General features: G+C 42.3%; 1 non-coding gene across 1 annotated transcript; it reads right to left on the bottom strand.

The window, feature by feature from the left end:
* Nucleotides 1–11,607: 11,607 nt before the first annotated feature.
* On the bottom strand, nt 11,608–11,679 carry trnah-gug (transfer RNA histidin (anticodon GUG)). Its single transcript has one exon. It is a non-coding gene; the product is annotated as a tRNA-His (tRNA).
* Nucleotides 11,680–11,949: the final 270 nt, after the last annotated feature.

Raw genomic sequence — 11,949 nt, 5'->3', positions numbered from 1 at the left:
CTAATTACTATAAATTTATGCCCGCTTGTTGTTAAGCACTCTGCTAAGGGCAATAAGCCGTTTCTACCCATTATATCTAGTCGCCTTATGGGCACGGCCCCTTGGAAACGATCGGCTGGATTGGAATGTGCACTGTTCATGCTCACCAGAATGTTACCAGGATGCAACGGGTTAAATTATGAGGAGAAATTACATAAAGTAGGCCTGTACTCCCTGGAATATAGAAGGTTAAGTGTCGATTTGATTGAGATTTTTAAGGTTTTGATACGAATTGATGAGATAGATAGAGATAAAACTTTTTTCACCATTCGTGGGAGAGTTTTAGACAAGAGGACATAATGATACAATCAGAGGCAGGACATTCGACGGAGAAGTTAGGAAAATCTTCTTCATGTTAAGGGTAAAGGATTTATCTTCTACAAAAGACAGGATATACTAGCTCAATTAAAAATTTTAATTTTAGATTGATAGTTTTTGCTAGGCACTGGTAAAAATGATGTGGAGCCAATGTAGATGGATGGAGATAAGATAGAGCTCAGCCAAGAATTAACAGAATGGCGAATAGGCACTAGGAGCGGAATGGCCTAAACCTGTTCCTATGTTCAGTCAATTGGCAGAACACCTATTATAAATAAAGAAACGTTGTCTTGAAGGGTGAATTAAAGTATATTATTTGCAGAGATTATGGACCGCTTCCACGCTTTCATAACAAACAAGCATTAAGTCTAATTCTCAAACCAGTTGTTTGAATATTTACCAGGAGCAGAGACACATTTGTTGAATTTTAATTCCAACGCATTAACATCTCGACCATCCTGGTCATGGGCACGCTGCAGTGCAGTGCTTGGAAATTCGGCAAATCGCTTGCAGACTCAAAATGTAGTTTTCAGCGCAGTGCAACCTACACGTCTGCATACTCTGCAAACGTGGGATGTTATATGCCTTGTTTTTAACTGTGGATGGTGAAAAGTTGAACCGCAAAAGCACAACAGTTAGGCAAATAACGCAATGAACTGACCGTCTGTAACTAGAAAAGAAGCCCCCTTGCTTTAACCCACAGACCATGTAATCTTCCCGTCAACACTGAACATCTTTGAATGAATAATGTTAAAATGCACGTCAACCACCCAGTATCAGCAAGCTCAGACTGAACCAGCACTTAAAGTGATAACGCATAAGGTATGGAGAAAACTGAAGTGGGGAGAGATGGAGAGAGTGACAGAGAGAAAGTCATATTTGGACAGATAAACAGATCCCCAATGAGAAAAGCGTACAGAAATTGACTGCAACTGAGATAGACAAAAAGCGAGACTGACACACGGAAATAAAGTTAGAGTCAGAGAGAAATAGAATAAATGATAGAGAGAGAAAAAGAGAAATAGCACATTAAATGTGAGAAAATACCTGACGGCAGGGCTGGGAATTAAATCCGTGAACTGAGGTTTACAGGTAAAAACACAAGCTCACTGAGAGAGTGGATTGTAGCATCCCATGAGACACTTTCCCCAGAGCCCTGCAAACTGTTCGCCATCAACTATTTACCCAATTCCCCTTTAGAGGCGGTCAACCCGCTGCTTAAGAGGTAGAGAGTGAGTGGGTGATCAGCAGACAGAATAGGAGGACTAGGCAGGTAGTGCACGAGCCCCCGAGGCCATCTCGCTCGCCAACTGCGTGGAAACCGATCCAATTCCACGGCAACGAAGGTGGTTCAGCTGCACAGGGGAGGAGAGAGAAGAATGGAAGAGCTATAATGGTAGGGGTTTCAATAATCAGGGGAGCAGATAGGCGTTTCTGCAGCCGCAGACGTGACACCAGAATAATATGTTGCCTTCCTGGAGGCAAGGATGTCACCGAGCGGCTGCAGGACATGCTGATGGAGGAGGGTGATCAGTCAGCGTTCTTTGTCAATATGTTCCCAATGACATAGGTAGAAAGAGGGGTGAAGTCCTGCAGGCAGAGTTTGCGGAGCTATGAGAGAGGTTAAAAAACAGGAGCTGAAAGGTAGTAAACTCCGGAATACTCCAGGTGCCACGAACGAGTGAGTACAGAAATAGGAGGATAGAGCACGTGGATGCATGGCTGGAGAAATGGTGCAGGAGGGAGGGCTTTAGTTTCCTGAGACATTTGGACTGCTTTTGGCGGAGTTGGTACCTGTACAAGCCAGACGGTTTGCCCCTCAACAGAGCCGGGACCAATAACCTCGAGTGGCGACGGGCTGGGGGGAGGCGGTGGTTCCTCGTGCTGTTGGGGAGGGTTTAAACTAGTTGGCAGGGGGATGGGAACCTTAGAATAGATTCAATAGGGAGGGGAGTAGAGTTGGAATTAAAAAGCAAAAAGGTAGAAAGTTAGTTTGTAGGACAGAGGAAAGAAGTGTAAAAAACAAATTAAAAAAGCTTTTTGTGTAAATGCACGTAGCATTCGTAACAAAACAGATGAGTTGACGGAACAAATAAATACAAATGAGTACGATCTGATAGTAATTACAGAGACGTGGTTGCAAGGTGACCAGGACTGGAAACGAATTATTCAAGGGTATTTGACATTTCGGAAGGACCGACAAAAAGGGAAAGTAGGTGGGGTAACATTGTTAATAAAAGATGGAATTAGTGCGTTCGTGAGAAACGATATTGGCTCAGAGGGTCAAGGTTGAATAATTTTTGGTGGAGATAAGAAACAATAACGGGAAAAAGTCGCGGCTAGGCATAGTCTATAGGCCCCCAAACAGTGGTTACACGTTTGGACGGAGTATAAATCAAGAAATATTAGAGGCTTGGAAAAAAGGAACGGCAATAATGATATGGGATTTTAACCTTCATATTTACTGGATAAACCTAATTGGCCTGGCTAGATTTGAGGAGGCGTTCATGGAGTGTATCCGGGAGACTTTATTTCTACAGGGAGCAGGCTATCTTAGATCTAGTACTGTGGAATGAGAAAGGATTAATACAAGATCTCATAGTAAAAGATCGTATTGGATTGAGTGACCACAATATGGTTGAATTTCAAATTCATTTGGAGCAATAGAAATGTGTTTCTTCAACCAGTGTCCTAAGGTTAAATAAAGGAGACTACAAAGGTATGATGACAGAGGTGGATAAAGTTGACGGGGAAAGTAACCTAAGGTGTGGGCGGTTGATGAGCAGTGGCAGACATTTAAGGAGATATTTTATAACACGGAACAAAACATTACCCAATGAGAAGGAAAGGCTGTGAGAGAAGGGATAACCATCCGCATCTAACTAAGGAAATAACGGAGGGTATCATATTGAAATCAAAGGCATACAATGTGGCCAAGACTAGTGGGAGACGAGAGCAGCGCATTGGGATTGTTTTTAAGCCAGCAGAGAAAGATTAAAAACATTATTAAAGAGGGAAGATAGATTATGAAATTAAACTAGCACTAAATATAAAAACAGATAATAAGAGTTTCTACAAATACATAAAAGGGAAAAGAGTTGCTCATGTGAATGTTGGCCCCCTGGAGGATGACACTGTGGAATTAATAATGGAGAACAGGGAAATGGCAGAGACGTTGAACAAATATTTTGTATTGGTCTTTCAAGTAGATGACACTAATAAACAACCCAATAGTGGATAATAAAGCGGATATAGGCAGGGATGAATTAATACTATCACTATCACGAACGAAGTAGTACTAGTAAAATAATTGCCCTAAAGGCAGACAAGTCCCCTGGACCTGATGGCTTACATCCTAGGGTCTTAAGAGAAGTGGTTGCAGAGGTAGTGGATGCATTCGTTATAATTTCTCAAAATTCCCTGCATTCTGGAGCGATCACAGTGGATTGGAAAACCGAAAATGTAATGCCCCTTAAATACGAGTCAAGCAAAAAGCAGGAAACTATTGAACAGTTAGACTAACATCTGCCGTTGCGAAAATGCTGGAGTCCATTATTAAGGAAGCAGTAGCGGGACATTTGGAAAAGCATGATTCAATCAAGCAGAATCAGCATGGTTTTATGAAAAGGAAATCATGTTTTACAAATCTGCTGGAGTCTTTGAGAATGTAGCGTGTGGATAAGCGGACACCAGTCGATATGGTGTATTTGGATTTCCAGAAGGCATTAGATAATGTGCCACATAAGAGGTTACTGCACAAGATAACAGCTCACGGGGTTGCGAGTAAAATATTAGCATGGAGAGAGGCTTTGCTAAATAACAGAAAACAGAGCGTCGGGATAAATGCGTAATTCTCCATTTGGCAAACAGTGACTAGTGGGGTGACTCAGGTATCGGTGCTGGGTCCACAACTATTTACAATCTATTTTAATGAATTGCATGAAATGACCGAGTGTAAAGGAGTTAAGTTTGCTGATGATACAAAGCTGGGTAGGAAAGCAAATTCTGAGGAGGACACAAGAAATCTGCAAAGGGATATAGACAGGCTAAGTGTGTGGGCAACAGTTTGGCTGTTGCAATATAATGTGTGAAAATGTGACGATACCAACTGTGGCAGAAAGAATAGAAAAGCAAATTATAACTTAAATGGAGAAAAGTTGCAAAGTGCTGAAGTAGTGGGACACGTGGGGGTACTTGTGCAAGAAACACAAAAATTAGTGTGCAGGTGCAGCACTTAATCAGGAAGGCAAATGGAATATGCGTTTATTGCAAGTGCGATGCTTTATAAAGGCAGATTAGACCTGCTACAATTTTACCGCGTATTAGTGAGGCCACACCTGGTGTAAGGCGTACAGTTTTAGTCTCCATATTTAAGGAAGGATATACTTGGAGACTGTTCAGAGAGGGTTCACTAAGTTGAATTCGGAGATGGGGAGGTTTGACTTATGAAGATAGGTTAAGTAGCTTGGGACTATCCACACTGGAGTACAGAAGAATGAGAGGTAATCTTATCGAAACGTATAAGATAATGAGGACGCTCGACAAGGTGGATGCAGAGAGCATATTTGCACTCATACGGGAAACTAAAACTAGTGGACGTAGACTTGAATAAGGGACCGCCAATTTATAAGAACATTAGAACATGTTAAAAATGAGCAGCAATGAGCCATACGGCCCCTCGAGTCTGCACCACCATTTAATATGATAATTGCTGATCGGATCATGGACTCAGGTCCACTTTCCTGCCTGCTCACCATAACTCCGTAATCCCTTATTAGTTAAGAAACTGTCTCTGACTTAAATTTATTCAATGTCCCGGCTCCCACAGCGCTCTGAGGCAGCCAAATCCACAGAAGTATAACCCTCTGAAAGAGGAAATTCCTCCTCATCTCAGTTTTAATTGGGCGGCCGCTTTTTCTAAGATGTTGCCCCCGCGTTCTCGCCTCCCCTATCAATGGAAACCTCCTCTTTGCATCCACCTTGTCAAGCCCCCTCATAAACTTATACGTTTCGATGAGATCACCTCTCATTCTTCTGAATTCCAATGAGTAATGGCTGAACCTTCTCAATCTTTCATCATAGATCAACCCCCTCATCTCCGAATAAACCTAGTGAACCTTCTCTGAATTGCGTCCAAAGCAAGTATCCTTTCATAAATATGGAAACCAAAACTATACACTGTATTTCAGGTGTCGCCTCACAATACCGATATAGCTGTAGCAAGACTTCCCTGCTGTTATACTCCATCTCCTTTGTAATAAACGCCATGATTCCATTGGCTTTCCTGATTATTTGCTGCAGCTGCATACTAACCTTTTGTGTTTCATACACAAGTACCCATAGTTCCCGCTGTATTGCAGCACGTTGCAATGTTTCTTCATTTAAATAACAGCTTGCTCTTTTCTGTCAAAGTTTATTTCTCTCAAATTGCATGACCTCACACTTTCCAACATTATACTCATACATTGCTTTTCATCACAACTTTTCATCGTCAGCAAACGTGGCTACGTTATACTCGGTCCCTTCTATCCAGTCGTTTATGCAGATTTAAAACTGAGATGAGAAGAAACGTATTGTCTATGGAATTCTCTCCCCCAGAGAGCCGTGGAGGCTGGGTCAATGAATATATAAAATCGGAGATGGACACATTTTTGAATGATCAGGGAGTAAAGGGTTATGGAGAGCGGGCAGGGAAGTGGAGCTGAGTCCTTGATTAGATTATCCATGATCTTATTCAATGGCGGAGCAGGCTCGAGGGGCCTAATAATCCTGCCCCTAATTCTTATGTTCTTATATACTTAAGAAAGTTCTGATCGCATCTGTGCAAACCAACTGTTCAGGTAATGCATTCCAAACCTGAACTAATTGGAGAATAATTAAATAATCTCCTCATCTCAACTCCGGTACATTTGTCAAATAAATTGCTAATTTAAATCTGAGATTGATAGATTTTTACTGGATACTGGTGGGAATTGATTTGGAGTCAAAGCAGATAGATGAGTTATGTAATTTTCAATAATTATCTCACTGAACGACTCGAGGGTTCAACGACCCCTGCTCGTATTTCCCATCAATCGGCAGAGCACCTCTTGTAAATGTAGGATCGCTTCCTGGAAATGTAAAATATAAATACAGATCCTTCCTTTCCAATGATTATAATATTTTAACAAGTTATCGTAATAGACACCATCCGCTAGTACTGGAGCTCAAACTCATGCCAACATTCGCACATTTGATGTTCAGTCCAAAACTTATTACTCACTCAGCCATCCTGACGATTGAAGTAAAAAATGCAATTTTCGAGAATTCAGCAAAGTCATTCCACACCAAATACCAATCCATTCATAATGCCAGTGTTTGGAAAGCTGCTGTAGAATAAAAGTAACATCAGTTACTTTTCAGTTTCCTGGCTCTCTATCTCCCTATCACTATGGTCGTCCAATCACTTTGGTCATCCATTCCCCACCAGGACGGCTTGAGGCCCCTCCGCTTCTTCTTTGAAAGGACGCTCAACCAATATCCATCCACCATCAATTCATCCGCCTGGCGGAACTTGATTTAAACTGGCATTGGACAACTTCTCCTTTGACTAAACACACTTACCAAATTAAATGTGTTGCTATGGTAACCCGCATGCGGCCTAGATATGCCTATATTTCAATGATATAAGTGCAACATTCTTTGTTCTAGTCCTACTCAGGTCTCATCCATCACCTCGTTTTCTGGAACATTTATGAATTTATCTGTGCCATTTCCAGCTTTAGCAATGAACAAGACGTTTAGTCACCTTTGCTTTAAATTTCCAACCTTCCCTGCCCTTCACATGGCCCATCTCAGACTCTTCCCTTACCCTCCTGATTTCGCTACCTCCATTGCTGGGGAGAGTCGGCCGACCAATATCTTTTATAACCCCACTGCTTCCCACATCTACCTAAATTCAACTTTATCCCACTCGCTTTCTACAAGGACTCTATTCCATTCTCCCAGTTTCTCCATCTCCATCGTATGTGCCCTGACGATGCCAAAGTCAATACCAGTGCTACCGATATGTAGGTAAATGATTCTCCAGCAAGAAAAAACCTCAACACGAGTGCACATGACCCTCGACCTTGCCCGGCACATTTCCCGCATTTCTGCTCTCATCCCTTCTCCTCCCTTCGCATGACCACGATAGGGTTCCACTTGTGCTTAGCATTTACTCCACGAACCGTCACATTCAATGGATCATCCTCCCCCATTGCTGACACATCCATCGTGGTCCTACCATTAAATACTTCTTCCCCTCTCCTCTCTTTTCAGCAGTACAATGGGACCAGTCGATCCGGCATGACGTGGTACACTATCCAATCACCACCAACAACGCTTTCCTTCCCACAGCACCTTCCCGAGCAAGCGCAGGAGAAGCAACACGTGGCCATTTCCTCACCCTTCCCACAGTCCAGGCCAGTATAGGTGAAACGATGTACTTGTACTTCTTTCAACATAGTGTATTCTATCGACTGAAATCTCTTCTACATTGGGGCGACCAGGCACATTCTAGATGAGCACTTTACCGAGCAGCTCATTCAATCCGCAACGAGAACCCCAAGCTTTCGGTCGCCTGTCTCGTCCTCCTATACTGTTCCTATGAAGCTCAACGTAAGATCGAGGAACAGCAGCTCATCTTTCCATTCGGCATTTTGCAACCTTCCGGGCTCAAAGTTGAATTCAACAATTTCAGATTCTAACCACTGCTCCCATTTTCTCGGACAGTAGCTGTTCGTAATGATCTTGCTATTCCCTCTTACCCTTTCTCCAAACGCATATTTGTTTCTTGCAGTATCCCATTATCATGCACTTTTGCTTTTGTCATGAAATCTTTCCTGCTTTCCACCATGTCAAAGGCCTTCCTTTTCGTTCCTTCCTCCCCTCCACCTTGCCCTGCTTAAGTATCTGCTTAAAACCTGTTACACATCCAACTTCTGACAGTTTTGATGAAATATCATCGACGTGAAACATTATCTCTGTTTCTCACTTCACTAATGCTGCTTGTCCTGCTGAATATGTTCAGCAATTTCTGTTGCATTTCCAATTCCCAGCATCCATAGTAAGTTGCTTCAGAAAAAATAACATCAGTGCTATGGATGAGAGGACTCGTTATCAAGTGGTGATGTCGCCGTTCTGTAAACCGGAAAATGTGGGTTCAACTCCTGTCCGCGCTTTCATACAAGTGCCCGGAGAATCTCCTGTTGTTCCAAACAGCCCATAATTATCTCAAATGTTAATAGTTCAGCAAGTCCACTGACCCGAGAGTTTGAAGAGCCATTGTATGTTTCTGAGTCCGTTAATGTTCCCAATCTTTTGCTAAATGTATTAATCTGAAGTCACGTGCAGAACATTATTATCCGTTTCCCACAGGACTAAACGAATCAAACCGAGGTAGGCAATGAGTATCCGAGAGTGCCAGAACTGAAGGAGATTTTTTGTCCCATCATGACTAAGCCGGCTTTGTGAAAATGCTATCCAATTAGACCCACTCCCTACACTTTCAACACAGCCCTGCAATTGATTCCTATCAAATGTTATCCAATTCACGTTTGATGGCAAGCATTTCAAGAAAATGTGATAATTCGCTACAATGTACATTCCTTGAAGGAATAATAACACAAAACTAAAAATGTTCCAACCGTGGCTATCAAGAGAAATTAAAGATAGTATTAGATTCAAAGAAGAGATTAATAATATTGCCAAAAAGAGTAGTAAGCCTGAACATAAGGGGCTTTTTATAATTTAAAAAGCTGTATGCTTTCAGTCCCGGATCACGCTGTGTCTGTTTAAAAGGGATGTGCTCTCAGTGCCTGGTCAGTCTGTGTCTGTTTAAGAGGGATATGTTTTAAGTCCTGGGCCATTTTGTGTCTGTTAAAAAGGGATGTGCTGTCAGTCCCTGATCATGCTGTGTCTGTTTAAAAGGGTTGTGCTCTCAGTCCCGGATCATTCTGTGTTTGTCGAAATGGGACGTGCTATCTATCCTGGATCTTTCTTTGCCTGTTTAAAATGGATATTTTCACTGTCCCGGGTCATTCTGTGCCTGTGTAAAAGGGAAGAGCTCTCAGTCCGGGATCATTCTGTGTGTATGTAAAAGGGATGGGCTATCAGTCCAGGATCATTCTGTGTGTGTGTAAAAGGGATATTCTCTCTGTCCCGGATCATTCTGTGCCTGTTTAAATTGGATGTGCTGTCTGTCCTGGATCTTTCTTTGCCTGTTTAAAAGGGATATTTTCTCTGTCCCGGATCATTCTGTGTGTGTGTGTAAAAGTGATATTCTCTCAGTCCCGGATCATTCTGTGTATGTGTAAAACGGATGTGCTCTCTGTCCCAGATCATTCTGTGTATGTGTAAAAGGGATATTCTCTCAGTTCGGAATCATTCTGTGTTTGCGTAAAAGAGATATTGTCTCAGTGCTGGATCATTCTGTGTGTGTGTAAAAGAGAAATTCTCTCAGTCCTGGATCATTCTGTGTTTGTGTAAAATTGATATGCTCTCAATCCGGCATCATTCGATGTTTGTGTCTGTTTCAATGGAGCGCGATTACAGTTGTGATTACCGAACATTTAATGTGATGTAATCGAAAGCGCATTTTGTTTACCTGCGTATGTGCGGACCCACTTTGCAATGCTTCTGTTCAGTAATTCAATATATGTTTATCTTTACGTGAAACATATATTTATCATAATAGTGACCCTGAAAAAGTTCACAATTCTCTTCACACCAATGCATATCATCGAATTATTGCATTTCATAGTATGGAAGGAGGCTATTCCGGCCCATCATGTCCACGTTTGCCGAACAAGAGCTATCGAGCCTCATCCCACTTTCCAGTACTTGTTCCGTACTCTTGTAGCTAACGACACTTTAAGTGCAAATCCAAGTACTTTTTTGCAACGTGGGCAGGGAATCTGCCTCGACCATCCTTTCAGCGGTGTGCTACAGAACCCTCTGGGTGAAAAATTGTCCCCACAAATCACCTCTAAGCCTCCTACCAATTACAATAAATTCATGCTTCCTCTTTGTTGACTGCTCTGCTAAGGGAAATAGGTCCGCCTTAACACCTCTACCTAGTCCACTTATAATTGTGTATGCCTGAATATCGTCTCTCCTCAGCATTCTCTGCTCCACAGAAAACTAAAACAGCCTATCTAATCGTTCCTCATAGCTCAAGTTCTCTGGTCCAGGCAACATTCTGGTAAATCTCCTCTGTTTTCTCTCCAATGCAATTACATCTTTCCTGTAATGTGCTGAAACAGTACTCTCGTGGTGGCCTAACTAGTGTTGTATGCAGTTCAAGCATAACCCTCCCGCTGTTGAATACTATGCCTCCACTGTTAAAAGCAAGTATTCCATATGCTTTATCAACCACATTATCTACCTCGCCTGCAACGTTCAGGGACCTGTGGAACTGCACTCCAAGGTCCATTTGTTCCACTACACTTCTTAATGTTCCACAATTTATTGTGTATTTTCTTGCCTTATTTTCCCATTAAAGTATATATTAATAATTTGAGACATGTCATGAGCTCAGTGTAGCAAGCTAGGGAAAAATGGTGAATTTGGATAAGAATTTTCAGGTGATTGACAAAAGAACCACATGCATCAAATATTTAACACACTACCCACGAGGATGGGACTGGACACACGTGTGCAGAATACAATGGATTCATAGTCCATCGCGTTATCAAGTCGGTCACCTAGTCTCGCAACACGATCAGCCATTCCGTTTATTTATTTTTGCATCTAAACAGAATTCCCCTGTGACAACGTGCCTTCACCGCTTGTCCTGCCCGTGCACCCAAATCGACAATATTGAAAATCTACAATCAGCTTCTGTAAGCAAAGGGCCTTCCGTTACTTCAAGTGAGCGACTTTGAGAAATGGTCGGTTTTGAGACAGATTCAGAACAGAAAAAAAGATGTTTCGCACAGTGAGTTAAATGACCTTGACAAGACCTCAATAGCATTGAAGCAAATCACCTTCATCATTCAGCCTCGCGCCAATGCCATCACCAGACAAACTGTTGCGGGGAGAATTGTGAGCAAAGTAAAGGAGTGCTATTGATTGTGGAAGGCAGAAAAAGCTGGGAGAAGAGCTGGGTTTGAAGGAGTAAATATGTGCCCACCGCTAAAAACGTAATATCTGTTTAATTTTGTAAGGATAGATGTTTGGCTGTGTTCTATCAGCAGGTGCTGGAGTGAATAAAATAAATAAAGCCTAATGTGCCATGACTCGGATTCGAACCGAGGTTGCTGCGGTCACAACACAGAGTACTAACCACTATACGATCACGGCGCCACACACCAGCTGTCACGGTTTTTTTCTGATTGCAGCAAAGTTACACACGGCGCTGGTCAGAAAATATATAGTTTTTTGATGAGGCCAAATTCGACCCCGCCAGAAATTAAAGCAACAGTGGTAAGCGACCAAGGCCACGCACTGAATAGGGCCTTAATCCAGAATGGGAACTAGTGCAACCCCAGTTACGTTTAAAACGATTGCAGCTCTGTTCCATGGCAAGAAACTCTCCCTTTGTGAATCATGAAGATAGTAAGTGCCAGCCCC

Source organism: Pristiophorus japonicus, unplaced genomic scaffold (genome assembly GCF_044704955.1).
Source record: "Pristiophorus japonicus isolate sPriJap1 unplaced genomic scaffold, sPriJap1.hap1 HAP1_SCAFFOLD_109, whole genome shotgun sequence".
In the NCBI taxonomy this organism is placed as follows: domain Eukaryota; kingdom Metazoa; phylum Chordata; class Chondrichthyes; family Pristiophoridae; genus Pristiophorus; species Pristiophorus japonicus.
Note: the sequence above shows the minus strand (reverse complement) of the source record. Positions and strands in the feature narration are given on the sequence as shown.